We start from the raw sequence: 18,916 nt of genomic DNA on the forward strand, positions 1-18,916 counted from the left end.
AAAGGAAATCTGCACTACAATGAAGTCTCACTGCCCCCCGGTCAAAGGGGCATCTGAAAAAACTGTAAAATCCAGAAAGGCAGGACAGGCCATGGAGAACTGGGAGCCTTGTTATGCTGATGGGCGGGATGTAAATTGCCAACAGCCACTCTGGAGAAGTGTATGGTGTTTCCTGAAACATCTAAGAAACAAATCAACAGAGCCTAGGGCACTTCCACTTATGGTCCTATAGCTTAGGGAAATTAAAATCAAAAAGACACAGCCACCCCAAATTTTGGGATGGCTCTGTTTACAAGAACCTCGTGTACGGTACAAGTTCAATATCACAGAAAGAAAAAAATGGATAAAGAATTTGTAGTACTTACGTACAATGCAATATCACTCAGCATAGAAATCTATGTCATCAGGCCCGTAGCAGCATAATGAGTGGATTCAGGTACGATGATTCTAAGTGAAATAAGTCACACAGAAAAAGAAACATCATAAGATATCACTAATACACGGAATGTAAACTTGGCTACAAAGGAACAGAATTAGAAAACAGAACAGGGTCTCAAATGTAGAAAACCAACTTATGCTTGCTTAAGGGGGAAGGTGAGTTGGGGTGCTGCATAAAACCAGAGATTGAAATTAGCACAGATACCGTTCCATAAGCCAAATATGTAATAGACAAGAGCTACTCCTTGCTCAACGAAGTGGACTCAACACGCCATATTAAACGCCTAAGAATATACCTGACTAGTAAGAATCGTAAAACCTATGGATTTATATGTCTCCGAAAGAGAATCAAGCGTGTGTACAGTGGCATAAGCGCAGCAGTGATAGGATTGGTGAGGTTCGGTGAGCAAATGCAGACCCTTTGAAGTCATATTGCATGGTACCCATTCCATGGGTCTCAACTCTCCAGGTTTAAGCGATTCTTCCTTCAGCTAAAACATGCATGTGGAACCCAGAGTATGATCCACCTTGTGATCGGGAAACGTGTTCAAATGTGTCTCAGTTTTCATCCCCTGGTACTCGGGTGCAACATTCCAGACGCTTTACTAACACTCTCCCCACTGGGAGAGTCAGTGCCTTTAACCTCCTGTTTGGCGCAGTTTGCAATTTCTGCGTAAGATGAACAGGAATAGGGAGAACCAATGAGAGACTAGCTGGAGGTGTCTGGACGGGCAAATTTAAGTCTCATTTCCCACCAGGAAGAGGAATTAACCAAAGGCTCAGTGTGCCATGCCAGAACTACTCTAGGGCCTGAAGCAATCCTGCCGTGTTGCGGTCAGCTCACAAGAAAGCGAGGTGAGGAAAGGATCTCAGGGGCACTGTAATTCACTAACCTGCAGAGTTATAAATACAGCTATTGTCCAAAAATATATTGAAGTAAGGCTGCCAAGAGGACTTGAAAGCTGAGCAGAATTGCAGGAAACCGATTTCAGGAGGTAGACTGGAATTGCATGTAAAGCATAGGAAAAGAGGCAGAACGTCCAGAATGAGGCACTTGGCCAAAAAGGGCGTATGCGTTTTTTCCTGAATATATTCAGGAAAAAACGCATACGCCCTTTTTGGCCAACCAAGAAAGCTTGCAAAGGAAATCTGCACTACAATGAAGTCTCACTGCCCCCCGGTCAAAAGGGCCATCTGAAAAAAGTGTAAAATCCAGAAAGGCAGGACAGGCCATGGAGAACTGGGAGCCTTGTTATGCTGATGGGCGGGATGTAAATTGCCAACAGCCACTCTGGAGAAGTGTATGGTGTTTCCTGAAACATCAAAAAACAAAGCAACAGAGCCTAGGGCACTTCCACTTATGGTCCAATAGCTTAGGGAAATTAAAATCAAAAAGACACAGCCACCCCAAAGTTTGGGACGGCTCTGTTTACAAGAACCTCGTTTAGGGTACAAGTTCAATATCAAAGAAAGCGAAAAATGGATAAAGATGTTGTGGTACTTACGTACAATGCAATATCACTCAGCAATGAAATCTATGTCATCAGGCCCGTAGCGGCATAATGAGTGGATTCAGGTACGTTGATTCTAAGTGAAATAAGTCACTCAGAAAAAGAAACATCATAAGATATCACTACTACACAGAATGTAAAATTGGCTACACAGGAACTGAATTACAAAACAGAACAGGGTCTCAAATGTAGAAAACCAACTTATGCTTGCTTAACGGGAAAGGTGAGTTGGGGTGCTGCATAAAACCAGAGATTGAAATTAGCACAGATACCGTTCCATAAGCCAAATATGTAATAGACAAGAGCTACGCCTTGCTCAACGAAGTGGACTCAACACCCCATATTAAACGCCTAAGAATATACCTGACTAGTAAGAATCGTAAAACCTATGGATTGATATGTCTCCGAAAGAGAATCAAGCGTGTGTACAGCGGCATAAACGCAGCAGTGATAGGATTGGTGAGGTCGGTGAGCAAATGCAGACCCTCTGAAATCATATTGCATGGTACCCATTCCATGGGTCTCAAATCTGCAGGTTTAAGGGATTCTTCCTTCAGCTAAAACATGCATGTGGAACCCAGAGTATAATCCACCGTGTGATCGGGAAACGTGTTCAAATGTGTCTCAGTTTTCGTCCCCTGGTACTCGGGTGCAACATTCCAGACGCTTTACTAACACTCTCCCCACGTGGAGAGTCAGTGCCTTTAACCTCCTGTTTGGCGCAGTTTGCAATTTCTGCGTAAGATGAACAGGAATAGGGAGAACCACTGAGAGACTAGCTGGAGGTGTCTGGACGGGCAAATTTAAGTCTCATTTCCCACCAGGAAGAGGAATTAACCAAAGGCTCAGTGTGCCATGCCAGAACCACACTAGGGCCTGAAGCAATCCTGCCGTGTTGCGGTCAGCTCACAAGAAAGCGAGTTGAGGAAAGGAGCTCAGGGGCACTGTATTTCACAAACCTGCAGAGTTATAAATGACAGCTATTGTCCAAAAATATGTTGAAGTAAGGCTGCCAAGAGGACTTGAAAGTGGAGCAGAATTGCAGAAAACTGATTTCAGGAGGTAGACTGGAATTGCATGTAAAGCATAGGAAAAGAGGCAGAACGTCCAGAATGATGCACTTGGCCAAAAAGTGCGTATGCGTTTTTTCCTGAATATATTCAGGAAAAAACGCATACGCCCTTTTTGGCCAACCAAGAAACCTTGCAAAGGAAATCTGCACTACAATGAAGTCTCACTGCCCCCCGGTCAAAAGGGCCATCTGAAAAATGTTTAAAATCCAGAAAGGCAGGACAGGCCATGGAGAACTGGGATCATTGTTATGCTGATGGGCGGGATGTAAACTGCCAACAGCCACTCTGGAGAAGTGTATGTTGTTTCCTGAAACATCAAAAAACAAAGCAACAGAGCCTAGGGCACTTCCACTTATGGTCCTATAGCTTAGGGAAATTAAAATCAAAAAGACACAGCCACCCCAAAGTTTGGGACGGCTCTGTTTACAAGAACCTCGTTTAGGATACAAGTTCAATATCACAGAAAGTGAAAAATGGATAAAGACGTTGTGGTACTTATGTACAATGCAATATCACTCAGCGATGAAATCTAAGTCATCAGGCCCATAGCAGCATAATGAGTGGATTCAGGTACGTTGATTCTAAGTGAAATAAGTCACTCAGAAAAAGAAACATCATAAGATATCACTACTACACAGAATGTGAAGTTGGCTACACAAGAACTGAATTACAAAACAGAACAGGGTCTCAAATGTAGAAAACCAACTTATGCTTGCTTAACGGGAAAGGTGAGTTGGGGTGCTGCATAAAACCAGAGTTTGAAATTAGCACAGATACCGTTCCATAAGCCAAATATGTAATAGACAAGAGCTACTCCTTGCTCAACGAAGTGGACTCAACACCCCATATTAAACGCCTAAGAATATACCTGACTAGTAAGAATCTTAAAACCTATGGATTTATATGTCTCCGAAAGAGAATCAAGCGTGTGTACAGCGGCATAAACACAGCAGTGAAAGGATTGGTGAGGTTCGGTGAGCAAATGCAGACCCTTTGAAGTCATATTGCATGGTATCCATTCCATGGGTCTCAAGTCTCCAGGTTTAAGGGATTCTTCCTTCAGCTAAAACATGCATGTGAAACCCAGAGTATGATCCACCGTGTGATCGGGAAACGTGTTCAAATGTGTCTCAGTTTTCGTCCCCTGGTACTCAGGTTTAACATTCCAGACGCTTTACTAACACTCTCCCCACTTGGACAGTCAGTGCCTTTAACCTCCTGTTTGGCCCAGTTTGCAATTTCTGCGTAAGATGAACAGGAATAGGGAGAACCAATGAGAGACTAGCTGGAGGTGTCTGGACGGGCAAATTTAACTCTCATTTCCCACCAGGAAGACGAATTAACCAAAGGCTCAGCGTGCTGTGCCGGAAACACACTAGGGCCTGAAGCAATCCTGCGGTGTTGCGGCCAGCTCACAAGAAAGCGAGTTGAAGAACGGAGCTCAGGGGCACTGTCATTCACAAACCTGCAGAGTTATAAATGACAGCTATCGTCCAAAAATATATTGAAGTAAGGCTGCCAAGAGGACTTGAAAGCGGGGCAGAATTGCAGGAAACCGATTTCAGGAGGTAGACTGGAATTGCATGTAAAGCATAGGAAAAGAGGCAGAACCTCCAGAATGATGCACGTGGCCAAAAAGGGCGTATGCGTTTTTTCCTGAATATATTCAGGAAAAAACGCATACGCCCTTTTTGGCCCACCAAGCAAGCTTGCAAAGGAAATCTGTACTACAATGAAGACTCACTGCCCCCTGGTCAAAAGGGCCATCTGAAAAAAGTGTAAAATCCAGAAAGGCAGGACAGGCCATGGAGAACTGGGAGCCTTGTCATGCTGAAGGGTGGGATGAAAATTGCCAACAGCCACTGCTGAGAAGTGTATGGTGTTTTCTGAAACATCTAAAAAACAAAGCAACAGAGCCTAGGGCACTTCCACTTATGGTCCTATAGCTTAGGGAAATTAAAATCAAAAAGACACAGCCACCCCAAAGTTTGGGACGGCTCTGTTTACAAGAACCTCGTTTATGGTACAAGTTCAATATCACAGAAAGCGAAAAATAGATAAAGAAGTTGTGGTACTTATGTACAATGCAATATCACTCAGCAATGAAATCTATGTCATCAGGCCCGAAGCAGCATAATGAGTGGATTCAGGTACGATGATTCTAAGTGAAATAAGTCACACAGAAAAAGAAACATCATAAGATATCACTACTACACGGAATGTAAACTTGGCTACACAGGAACTGAATTACAAAACAGAACAGGGTCTCAAATGTAGAAAACCAACTTATGCTTGCTTAAGGGGAAAGGTGAGTTGTGGTGCTGCATAAAACCAGAGATTGAAATTAGCACAGATACCGTTCCATAAGCCAAATATGTAATAGACAAGAGCTACTCCTTGCTCAACGAAGTGGACTCAACACCCCATATTAAACGCCGAAGAATATACCTGACTAGTAAGAATCTTAAAACCTATGGATTGATATGTCTCCGAAAGAGAATCAAGCGTGTGTACAGCGGCATAAACACACCAGTGAAAGGATTGGTGAGGGTCGGTGAGCAAATGCAGACCCTTTGAAATCATATTGCATGGTACCCATTCCATGGGTCTCAAATCTGCAGGTTTAAGGGATTCTTCCTTCAGCTAAAACATGCATGTGGAACCCAGAGTATGATCCACCGTGTGATCGGGAAACGTGTTCAAATGTGTCTCAGTTTTCGTCCCCTGGTACTCGGGTGCAACATTCCAGACGCTTTACTAACACTCTCCCCACTTGGAGAGTCAGTCCCTTTAACCTCCTGTTTGGCGCAGTTGGCAATATCTGCGTAAGATGAACAGGAATAGGGAGAAGCAATGAGAGACTAGCTGGAGGTGTCTGGACGGGCAAATTTAAGTCTCATTTCCCACCAGGAAGAGGAATTAACCAAAGGCTCAGTGTGCCATGCCAGAACCACACTAGGGCCAGAAGCAATCCTGCCGTGTTGCGGTCAGCTCACAAGAAAGCGAGTTGAGGAAAGGAGCTCAGGGACACTGTAATTCACAAAACTGCAAAGTTATAAATGACAGCTATTGTCCAAAAATATGTTGAAGTAAGGCTGCCAAGAGGACTTGAAAGTGGAGCAGAATTGCAGGAAACCGATTTCAGGAGGTAGACTGGAATTGCATGTAAAGCATAGGAAAAGAGGCAGAACGTCCACAATGATGCACTTGGCCAAAAAGGGCGTATGTGTTTTTTCCTGAATATATTCAGGAAAAAATGCATACGCCCTTTTTGGCCAACCAAGCAACCTTGCAAAGGAAATCTGCACTACAATGAAGTCTCACTGCCCCCTGGTCAAAAGGGCCATCTGAAAAAAGTGTAAAATCCAGAAAGGCAGGACAGGCCATGGAGAACTGGGAGCCTTGTTATGCTGATGGGCGGGATGTAAATTGCCAACAGCCACTCTGGAGAAGTGTATGGTGTTTCCTGAAACATCAAAAAACAAAGCAACAGAGCCTAGGGCACTTCCACTTATGGTCCTATAGCTTAGGGAAATTAAAATCAAAAAGACACAGCCACCCCAAAGTTTGGGACGGCTCTGTTTACAAGAACCTCGTTTAGGGTACAAGTTCAATATCACAGAAAGTGAAAAATGGATAAAGACGTTGTGGTACTTACGTACAATGCAATATCACTCAGCAATGAAATCTATGTCATCAGGCCCGTAGCGGCATAATGAGTGGATTCAGGTACGTTGATTCTAAGTGAAATAAGTCACTCAGAAAAAGAAACATCATAAGATATCACTACTACACAGACTGTAAAATTGGCTACACAAGAACTGAATTACAAAACAGAACAGGGTCTCAAATGTAGAAAACCAACTTATGCTTGCTTAACGAGAAAGGTGAGTTCGGGTGCTGCATAAAACCAGAGATTGAAATTAGCACAGATACCGTTCCATAAGCCAAATATGTAATAGACAAGAGCTACTCCTTGCTCAACGAAGTAGACTCAACACCCCATATTAAACGTCTAAGAATATACCTGACTAGTAAGAATCTTAAAACCTATGGATTTATATGTCTCCGAAAGAGAATCTAGCGTGTGTACAGCGGCATAAACACACCAGTGAAAGGATTGGTGAGGTTCGGTGAGCAAATGCAGACCCTTTGAAGTCATATTGCATGGTATCCATTCCATGGGTCTCAAGTCTCCAGGTTTAAGGGATTCTTCCTTCAGCTAAAACATGCATGTGGAACCCAGAGTATGATCCACCGTGTGATCGGGAAACGTGTTCAAATGTGTCTCAGTTTTCGTCCCTTGGTACTCAGGTTTAACATTCCAGACGCTTTACTAACACTCTCCCCACTTGGAGAGTCAGTGCCTTTAACCTCCTGTTTGGCCCAGTTTGCAATTTCTGCGTAAGATGAACAGGAATAGGGAGAACCAATGAGAGACTAGCTGGAGGTGTCTGGACGGGCAAATTTACCTCTCATTTCCCACCAGGAAGAGGAATTAACCAAAGGCTCAGCGTGCTGTGCCGGAAACACACTAGGGCCTGAAGCAATCCTGCGGTGTTGCGGCCAGCTCACAAGAAAGCGAGTTGAAGAAAGGAGCTCAGGGGCACTTTCATTCACAAACCTGCAGAGTTATAAATGACAGCTATCGTCCAAAAATATATTGAAGTAAGGCTGCCAAGAGGACTTGAAAGCGGGGCAGAATTGCAGGAAACCGATTTCAGGAGGTAGACTGGAATTGCATGTAAAGCATAGGAAAAGAGGCAGAACGTCCAGAATGATGCACTTGGCCAAAAAGGGCGTATGCGTTTTTTCCTGAATATATTCAGGAAAAAACGCATACGCCCTTTTTGGCCAACCAAGCAAGGTTGCAAAGGAAATCTGCATTACAATGTAGTCTCACTGCCCCCAGGTCAAAAATGCCATCTGAAAAAAGTGTAAAATCCAGAAACGCAGGACAGGCCATGGAGAACTGGGAGCCTTGTCATGCTGAAGGGCGGGATGAAAATTGCCAACAGCCACTCTTGAGAAGTGTATGGTGTTTCCTGAAACATCTACAAAAAAAAGCAACAGAGCCTAGGGCACTTCCACTTATGGTCCTATAGCTTAGGGAAATTAAAATCAAAAAGACACAGCCACCCCAAAGTTTGGGACGGCTCTGTTTACAAGAACCTAGTTTACAGTACAAGTTCAATAGCGCAGAATGCAAAAAATGGATAAAGAAGTTGTGGTACTTACATACAATGCAATATGACTCAGCAATGAAATCTATGTCATCAGGCCCGAAGCAGCATAATGAGTGGATTCAGGTACGATGATTCTAAGTGAAATAAGTCACTCAGAAAAAGAAACATCATAAGATATCACTACTACACGGAATGTAAACTTGGCTACACAGGAACTGAATTACAAAACAGAACAGGGTCTCAAATGTAGAAAACCAACTTATGCTTGCTTAAGGGGAAAGGTGAGTTGGGGTGCTGCATAAAACCAGAGATTGAAATTAGCACAGATACCGTTCCATAAGCCAAATATGTAATAGACAAGAGCTACTCCTTGCTCAACGAAGTGGACTCAACACCCCATATTAAACGCCTAAGAATATACCTGACTAGTAAGAATCTTAAAACCTATGTATTTATATGTCTCCGAAAGAGAATCAAGCGTGTGTACAGCGGCATAAACGCAGAAGTGATAGGATTGGTGAGGTTCGGTGAGCAAATGCAGACCCTTTGAAGTCATATTGCATGGTACCCATTCCATGGGTCTCAACTCTGCAGGTTTAAGGGATTCTTCCTTCAGCTAAAACATGCATGTGGAACCCAGAGTATGATCCACCATGTGATCAGGAAACGTGTTCAAATGTGTCTCAGTTTTCGTCCCCTGGTACTCGGGTGCAACATTCCAGATGCTTTACTAACACTCTGCCGACTTGGAGAGTCAGTGCCTTTAACCTCCTGTTTGGCCCAGTTTGCAATTTCCGCGGAAAATGAAAAGGAATAGGGAGAACCAATGAGAGACTAGCTGGAGGTGTCTGGACGGGCAAATTTAACTCTCATTTCCCACCAGGAAGAGGAATTAACCAAAGGCTCAGCGTGCCGTCCCGGAACCACACTAGTGCCTGAAGCAGTCTTGCGGGTTTGCGGCCAGCTCACAAGAAAGCGAGTTGAAGAAAGGAGCTCAGGGGCACTGTCATTCACAAACCTGCAGAGTTATAAATGACAGCTATCGTCCAAAAATATATCGAAGTACGGCTGCCAAGTGGACTTGAAAGCGGGGCAGAATTGCAGGAAACCGATTTCAGGAGGTAGACTGGAATTGCATGTAAAGCATAGGAAAAGAGGCAGAACTTCCACAATGATGCACTTGGCCAAAAAGGGCGCATGCGTTTTTTCCTGAATATATTCAGGAAAAAACGCATATGCACTTTTTGGCCAACCAAGCAAGCTTGCAAAGGAAATCTGCACTAACATGAAGTCTCACTGCCCCCCGGTCAAAAGGGCCATCTGAAAAAAGTGTAAAATCCAGAAAGGCAGGACAGGCCATGGAGAACTGGGAGCCTTGTTATGCTGATGGGCGGGATGTAAATTGCCAACAGCCACTCTGGAGAAGTGTATGGTGTTTCCTGAAACATCTAAAAAACAAAGCAACAGAGCCTAGGGCACTTCCACTTATGGTCCTATAGCTTAGGAAAATTAAAATCAAAAAGACATAGCCACCCCAATGTTTGGGCCGGCTCTGTTTACAAGAACCTCGTTTAGGGTACAAGTTCAATATCACAGAAAGTGAAAAATGGATAAAGAAGTTGTGGTACTTACGTACAATGCAATATCACTCAGCAATGGAATCTATGTCATCAGGCCCGTAGCAGCATAATGAGTGGATTCAGGTACGATGATGCTAAGTGAAATAAGTCACACAGAAAAAGAAACATCATAAGATATCACTACTATACGGAATGTAAACTTGGCTACACAGGAACTGAATTACAAAACAGAACAGGGTCTCAAATGTAGAAATCCAACTTATACTTGCTTAAGGGGAAAGGTGAGTTGGGGTGCTGCATAAAACCAGAGATTGAAATTAGCACAGATACCGTTCCATAAGCCAAATATGTAATAGACAAGAGCTACTCCTTGCTCAACGAAGTGGACTCAACACCCCATATTAAACGCCTAAGAATATACCTGACTAGTAAGAATCTTAAAACCTATGGATTTCTATGTCTCCGAAAGAGAATCAAGCGTGTGTACAGCGGCATAAACGCAGCAGTGATAGGATTGGTGAGGTTCGGTGAGCAAATGCAGACACTTTGAAGTCATATTGCATGGTACCCATTCCATGGGTCTCAACTCTCCAGGTTTAAGGGATTCTTCCTTCAGCTAAAACATGCATGTGGAACCCAGAGTATGATCCACCGTGTGATCGGGAAACGTGTTCAAATGTGTCTCAGTTTTCGTCCCCTGGTACTCGGATGCAACATTCCAGATGCTTTACTAACACTCTCCCCACTTGGAGAGTCAGAGCCTTTAACCTCCTGTTTGGCCGAGTTTGCAATTTCTGCGGAAAATGAACAGGAATAGGGAGAACCAATGAGAGACTAGCTGGAGGTGTCTGGACGGGCAAATTGAACTCTCATTTCCACCAAGAAGAGGAATAAACCAAAGGCTCAGCCTGCCATGCCGGACCCACACTAGGGTCTGAAGCAATCCTGCAGTGTTGCGGCCAGCTCACAACAAAGCGAGTTGAAGAAAGGAGCTCAGTGGCACTGTCATTCACAAACCTGCAGAGTTATAAATGACAGCTATCGTCCAAAAATATATTGAAGTAAGGCTGCCAAGAGGACTTGAAAGCGGGGCAGAATTGCAGGAAACCAATTTCAGGAGGCAGACTGGAATTGCATGTAAAGCATAGGAAAAGAGGCAGAACGTCCACAATGATGCACTTGGCCAAAAAGGGCATATGCGCTTTTTCCTGAATATATTCAGGAAAAAACGCATACGCCCTTTTTGGCCAACCAAGCAAGCTTGCAAAGGAAATCTGCACTACAATGAAGTCTCACTGCCCCCGGGTCAAAAGGGCCATCTGAAAAAAGTGTAAAATACAAAAAGTCAGGACAGGCCATGGAGAACTGGGAGCCTTGTTATGCTGATGGGCGGGATGTAAATTGCCAACAGCCACTCTGGAAAAGTGTATGGTGTTTCCTGAAACATCTAAAAAACAAAGCAACAGAGCCTAGGACACTTCCACTTATGGTCCTATAGCTTAGGGAAATTAAAATCAAAAAGACACAGTCACCCCAAAGTTTGGGACGGCTCTGTTTACAAGAACCTCGTTTAGGGTACAAGTTCAATATCAAAGAAAGCGAAAAATGGATAAAGAATTTGTGGTACTTACGTACAATGCAATATCACTCAGCAATGAAATCTATGTCATCAGGCCCGTAGCAGCATAATGAGTGGATTCAGGTACGATGATTCTAAGTGAAATAAGTCACACAGAAAAAGAAACATCATAAGATATCACTACTACACGGAATGTAAACTTGGCTACACAGGAACTGAATTACAAAACAGAACAGGGTCTCAAATGTAGAAAACCAACTTATGCTTGCTTATGGGGAAAGGTGAGTTGGGGTGCTGCATAAAACCAGAGATTGAAATTAGCACAGATACCATTCCATAAGCCAAATAGGTAATAGACAAGAGCTACTCCTTGCTCAACGAAGTGGACTCAACACCCCATATTAAACGCCTAAAAATATACCTGACTAGTAAGAATCTTAAAACCTATGGATTTATATGTCTCCGAAAGAGAATCAAGCGTGTGTACAGTGGCATAAACGCAGCAGTGATAAGATTGGTGAGGTTCGGTGAGCAAATGCAGACCCTTTGAAGTCATATTGCATGATACCCATTCCATGGGTCTCAACTCTGCAGGTTTAAGGGATTCTTCCTTCAGCTAAAACATGCATGTGGAACCCAGAGTATGATCCACCGTGTGATCAGGAAACGTGTTCAAATGTGTTCAGTTTTTGTCCCCTAGTACTCGGGTGTAAAATTCCAGATGCTTTACAAACACTCTCCCCACTTGGAGAGTCAGTGCCTTTAACCTCCTGTTTGGCCCAGTTTGCAATTTCTGCGGAAAAGGAACAGGAATAGGGAGAACCCATGAGAGAGCAGCTGGAGGTGTCTGGACGAGCAAATTTAACTCTCATTTCCCACCAGGAAGAGGAATTAACCAAAGGCTCAGCGTGCCATGCCGGAACCACACTAGGGCCTGAAGCAATCCTGCGGTGTTGCGGCCAGCTCAGAAGAAAGCGAGTTGAAGAAAGGAGATCAGGGGCACTGTCATTCACAAACCTGCAGAGTTATAAATGACAGCTATCGTCCAAAAATATATTGAAGTGAGGCTGCGAAGAGGACTTGAAAGCGGGGCAGAAATGCAGGAAACCAATTTCAGGAGGTAGACTGGAATTGCATGTAAAGCATAGGAAAAGAGGCAGAACGTCCACAATGATGCACTTGGCCAAAAATGGCGTATGCGTTTTTTCCTGAATATATTCAGGCAGAAACGCATACGCACTTTTTGGCCAACCAAGCAAGCTTACAAAGGAAATCTGCACTACAATGAAGTCTCACTGCCCCCCAGTCAAAAGGGGCATCTGAAAAAACTGTAAAATCCAGAAAGGCAGGACAGGCCATGGAGAACTGGGAGCCTTGTTATGCTGATGGGCGGGATGTAAATTGCCAACAGCCACTCTGGAGAAGTGTATGGTGTTTCCTGAAACATCTAAGAAACAAATCAACAGAGCCTAGGGCACTTCCACTTATGGTCCTATAGCTTAGGGAAATTAAAATCAAAAAGACACAGCCACCCCAAATTTTGGGATGGCTCTGTTTACAAGAACCTCGTGTACGGTACAAGTTCAATATCACAGAAAGCAAAAAATGGATAAAGAATTTGTAGTACTTATGTATAATGCAATATCACTCAGCATAGAAATCTATGTCATCAGGCCCGTAGCAGCATAATGAGTGGATTCAGGTACGATGATTCTAAGTGAAAAAAGTCACACAGAAAAAGAAACATCATAAGATATCACTAATACACGGAATGTAAACTTGGCTACAAAGGAACAGAATTAGAAAACAGAACAGGGTCTCAAATGTAGAAAACCAACTTATGCTTGCTTAAGGGGGAAGGTGAGTTGGGGTGCTGCATAAAACCAGAGATTGAAATTAGCACAGATACCGTTCCATAAGCCAAATATGTAATAGACAAGAGCTACTCCTTGCTCAATGAAGTGGACTCAACACCCCATATTAAACGCCTAAGAATATACCTGACTAGTAAGAATCGTAAAACCTATGGATTTATATGTCTCCGAAAGAGAATCAAGCGTGTGTACAGTGGCATAAGCGCAGCAGTGATAGGATTGGTGAGGTTCGGTGAGCAAATGCAGACCCTTTGAAGTCATATTGCTTGGTACCCATTCCATGGGTCTCAACTCTCCAGGTTTAAGCGATTCTTCCTTCAGCTAAAACATGCATGTGAAACCCAGAGTATGATCCACCTTGTGATCGGGAAACGTGTTCAAATGTGTCTCAGTTTTCATCCCCTGGTACTCGGGTGCAACATTTCAGACGCTTTACTAACACTCTCCCCACTTGGAGAGTCAGTGCCTTTAACCTCCTGTTTGGCGCAGTTTGCAATTTCTGCGTAAGATGAACAGGAATAGGGAGAACCAATGAGAGACTAGCTGGAGGTGTCTGGACGGGCAAATTTAAGTCTCATTTCCCACCAGGAAGAGGAATTAACCAAAGGCTCAGTGTGCCATGCCAGAACCACACTAGGGCCTGAAGCAATCCTGCCGTGTTGCGGTCAGCTCACAAGAAAGCGAGGTGAGGAAAGGAGCTCAGGGGCAGTGTAATTCACTAACCTGCAGAGTTATAAATACAGCTATTGTCCAAAAATATATTGAAGTAAGGCTGCCAAGAGGACTTGAAAGCTGAGCAGAATTGCAGGAAACCGATTTCAGGAGGTAGACTGGAATTGCATGTAAAGCATAGGAAAAGAGGCAGAACGTCCAGAATGAGGCACTTGGCCAAAAAGGGCGTATGCGTTTTTTCCTGAATATATTCAGGAAAAAACGCATACGCCCTTTTTGGCCAACCAAGAAAGCTTGCAAAGGAAATCTGCACTACAATGAAGTCTCACTGCCCCCCGGTCAAAAGGGCCATCTGAAAAAAGTGTAAAATCCAGAAAGGCAGGACAGGCCATGGAGAACTGGGAGCCTTGTTATGCTGATGGGCGGGATGTAAATTGCCAACAGCCACTCTGGAGAAGTGTATGGTGTTTCCTGAAACATCAAAAAACAAAGCAACAGAGCCTAGGGCACTTCCACTTATGGTCCAATAGCTTAGGGAAATTAAAATCAAAAAGACACAGCCACCCCAAAGTTTGGGACGGCTCTGTTTACAAGAACCTCGTTTAGGGTACAAGTTCAATATCAAAGAAAGCGAAAAATGGATAAAGATGTTGTGGTACTTACGTACAATGCAATATCACTCAGCAATGAAATCTATGTCATCAGGCCCGTAGCGGCATAATGAGTGGATTCAGGTACGTTGATTCTAAGTGAAATAAGTCACTCAGAAAAAGAAACATCATAAGATATCACTACTACACGGAATGTAAAATTGGTTACACAGGAACTGAATTACAAAACAGAACAGGGTCTCAAATGTAGAAAACCAACTTATGCTTGTTTAACGGGAAAGGTGAGTTGGGGTGCTGCATAAAACCAGAGATTGAAAGTAGCACAGATACCGTTCCATAAGCCAAATATGTAATAGACAAGAGCTACTCCTTGCTCAACGAAGTGGACTCAACACCCCATATTAAACGCCTAAGAATATACCTGACTAGTAACAATCGTAAAACCTATGGATTGATATCTCTCCGAAAGAGAATCAAGCGTGTGTACAGCGGCATAAACGCAGCAGTGATAGGATTGGTGAGGTCGGTGAGCAAATGCAGACCCTCTGAAATCATATTGCATGGTACCCATTCCATGGGTCTCAAATCTGCAGGTTTAAGGGATTCTTCCTTCAGCTAAAACATGCATGTGGAACCCAGAGTATAATCCACCGTGTGATCGGGAAACGTGTTCAAATGTGTGTCATTTTTCTTCCCCTGGTACTCGGGTGCAACATTCCAGACGCTTTACTAACACTCTCCCGACTTGGAGAGTCAGTGCCTTTAACCTCCTGTTTGGCCCAGTTTGCAATTTCTGCGTAAGATGAACAGGAAAAGGGAGAACCAATGAGAGACTAGCTGGAGGTGTCTGGACGGGCAAATTTAAGTCTCATTTCCCACCAGGAAGAGGAATTAACCAAAGGCTCAGTGTGCCATGCCAGAACCACACTAGGGCCTGAAGCAATCCTGCCGTGTTGCTTTCAGCTCACAAGAAAGCGAGTTGAGGAAAGGAGCTCAGGGGCACTGTAATTCACAAACCTGCAGAGTTATAAATGACAGCTATTGTCCAAAAATATGTTGAAGTAAGGCTGCCAAGAGGACTTGAAAGTGGAGCAGAATTGCAGAAAACTGATTTCAGGAGGTAGACTGGAATTGCATGTAAAGCATAGGAAAAGAGGCAGAACGTCCAGAATGATGCACTTGGCCAAAAAGGGCGTATGCGTTTTTTCCTGAATATATTCAGGAAAAAACGCATACGCCCTTTTTGGCCAACCAAGCAACCTTGCAAAGGAAATCTGCACTACAATGAAGTCTCACTGCCCCCCGGTCAAAAGGGCCATCTGAAAAAAGTTTAAAATCCAGAAGGGCAGGACAGGCCATGGAGAACTGAGATCCTTGTTATGCTGATGGGCGGGATGTAAATTGCCAACAGCCACTCTGGAGAAGTGTATGGTGTTTCCTGAAACATCAAAAAACAAAGCAACAGAGCCTAGGGCACTTCCACTTATGGTCCTATAGCTTAGGGAAATTAAAATCAAAAAGACACAGCCACCCCAAAGTTTGGGACGGCTCTGTTTACAAGAACCTCGTTTAGGGTACAAGTTCAATATCACAGAAAGTGAAAAATGGATAAAGACGTTGTGGTACTTATGTACAAAGCAATATCACTCAGCAATGAAATCTAAGTCATCAGGCCCATAGCGGCATAATGAGTGGATTCAGGTACGTTGATTCTAAGTGAAATAAGTCACTCAGAAAAAGAAACATCATAAGATATCACTACTACACAGAATGTGAAGTTGGCTACACAAGAACTGAATTACAAAACAGAACAGGGTCTCAAATGTAGAAAACCAACTTATGCTTGCTTAACGGGAAAGGTGAGTTGGGGTGCTGCATAAAACCAGAGATTGAAATTAGCACAGATACCGTTCCATAAGCCAAATATGTAATAGACAAGAGCTACTCCTTGCTCAACGAAGTGGACTCAACACCCCATATTAAACGCCTAAGAATATACCTGACTAGTAAGAATCTTAAAACCTATGGATTTATATGTCTCCGAAAGAGAATCAAGCGTGTGTACAGCGGCAAAAACACAGCAGTGAAAGGATTGGTGAGGTTCGGTGAGCAAATGCAGACCCTTTGAAGTCATATTGCATGGTATCCATTCCATGGGTCTCAAGTCTCCAGGTTTAAGGGATTCTTCCTTCAGCTAAAACATGCATGTGAAACCCAGAGTATGATCCACCGTGTGATCGGGAAACGTGTTCAAATGTGTCTCAGTTTTCGTCCCCTGGTACTCAGGTTTAACATTCCAGACGTTTTACTAACACTCTCCCCACTTGGAGAGTCAGTGCCTTTAACCTCCTGTTTGGCCCAGTTTGCAATTTCTGCGTAAGATGAACAGGAATAGGGAGAACCAATGAGAGACTAGCTGGAGGTGTCTGGACGGGCAAATTTAACTCTCATTTCCCACCAGGAAGACGAATTAACCAAAGGCTGAGCGTGCTGTGCCGGAAACACACTAGGGCCTGAAGCAATCCTGCGGTGTTGCGGCCAGCTCACAAGAAAGCGAGTTGAAGAACGGAGCTCAGGGGCACTGTCATTCACAAACCTGCAGAGTTATAAATGACAGCTATCGTCCAAAAATATATTGAAGTAAGGCTGCCAAGAGGACTTGAAAGCGGGGCAGAATTGCAGGAAACCGATTTCAGGAGGTAGACTGGAATTCCATGTAAAGCATAGGAAAAGAGGCAAACCTCCAGAATGATGCACTTGGCCAAAAAGGGCGTATGCGTTTTTTCCTGAATATATTCAGGAAAAAACGCATACGCCCTTTTTGGCCCACCAAGCAAGCTTGCAAAGGAAATCTGTACTAAAATGAAGACTCACTGCCCCCTGGTCAAAAGGGCCATCTGAAAAAAGTGTAAAATCCAGAAAGGCAGGACAGGCCATGGAGAACTGGGAGCCTTGTCATGCTGAAGGGTGGGATGAAAATTGCCAACAGCCACTGCTGAGAAGTGTATGGTGTTTTCTGAAACATCTAAAAAACAAAGCAACAGAGCCTAGGGCACTTCCACTTATGGTCCTATAGCTTAGGGAAATTAAAATCAAAAAGACACAGCCACCCCAAAGTTTGGGACGGCTCTGTTTACAAGAACCTCGTTTATGGTACAAGTTCAATATCACAGAAAGCGAAAAATAGATAAAGAAGTTGTGGTACTTATGTACAATGCAATATCACTCAGCAATGAAATCTATGTCATCAGGCACGAAGCAGCATAATGAGTGGATTCAGGTACGATGATTCTAAGTGAAATAAGTCACACAGAAAAAGAAACATCATAAGATATCACTACTACACGGAATGTAAACTTGGCTACACAGGAACTGAATTACAAAACAGAACAGGGTCTCAAATGTAGAAAACCAACTTATGCTTGCTTAAGGGGAAAGGTGAGTTGTGGTGCTGCATAAAACCAGAGATTGAAATTAGCACAGATACGGTTCCATAAGCCAAATATGTAATAGACAAGAGCTACTCCTTGCTCAACGAAGTGGACTCAACACCCCATATTAAACGCCTAAGAATATACCTGACTACTAAGAATCTTAAAATTATGGATTGATATGTCTCCGAAAGAGAATCAAGCGTGTGTACAGCGGCATAAACGCACCAGTGAAAGGATTGGTGTGGTTCGGTGAGCAAATGCAGACCCTTTGAAATCATATTGCATGGTACCCATTCCATGGGTCTCAACTCTGCAGGTTTAAGGGATTCTTCCTTCAGCTAAAACATGCATGTGGAACCCAGAGTATGATCCACCATGTGATCAGGAAACGTGTTCAAATGTGTCTCAGTTTTCGTCCCCTGGTACTCGGGTGCAACATTCCAGACGCTTTACTAACACTCTCCCGACTTGGAGAGTCAGAGCCTTTAACCTCCTGTTTGGCCCAGTTTGCAATTTCCGCGGAAAAAGAAAAGGAATAGGGAGAACCAATGAGAGACTAGCTGGAGGTGTCTGGACGGGCAAATTTAACTCTCATTTCCCACCAGGAAGAGGAATTAACCAAAGGCTCAGCGTGCCGTCCCGGAACCACACTAGTGCCTGAAGCAATCCTGGGGTGTTGCGGCCAGCTCACAAGAAAGCGAGTTGAAGAAAGGAGCTCAGGGGCACTGTCATTCACAAACCTGCAGAGTTATAAATGACAGCTATCGTCCAAAAATATATCGAAGTACGGCTGCCAAGTGGACTTGAAAGCGGGGCAGAATTGCAGGAAACCGATTTCAGGAGGTAGACTGGAATTGCATGTAAAACATAGGAAAAGAGGCAGAACTTCCACATGATGCACTTGGCCAAAAAGGGCGCATGCGTTTTTTCCAGAATATATTCAGGAAAAAACGCATAT

General features: G+C 43.7%; 1 long non-coding RNA gene across 1 annotated transcript in view; it reads right to left on the reverse strand.

Moving 5' to 3' along the window:
• LOC125964187 (uncharacterized) overlaps nt 1–17,780 on the reverse strand; it is a 1,110,464-nt gene extending 1,092,684 nt beyond the window's left edge. The window contains exon 1 of the long non-coding RNA XR_007476915.1: nt 17,730–17,780. This is a non-coding gene — a long non-coding RNA (uncharacterized LOC125964187). The remainder of the gene's footprint in view (nt 1–17,729) is intronic.
• Between the last annotated feature and the right edge of the window lie 1,136 nt (nt 17,781–18,916).

The sequence above is a fragment of the Orcinus orca genome, chromosome 4 (genome assembly GCF_937001465.1).
Source record: "Orcinus orca chromosome 4, mOrcOrc1.1, whole genome shotgun sequence".
Classification (NCBI taxonomy): domain Eukaryota; kingdom Metazoa; phylum Chordata; class Mammalia; order Artiodactyla; family Delphinidae; genus Orcinus; species Orcinus orca.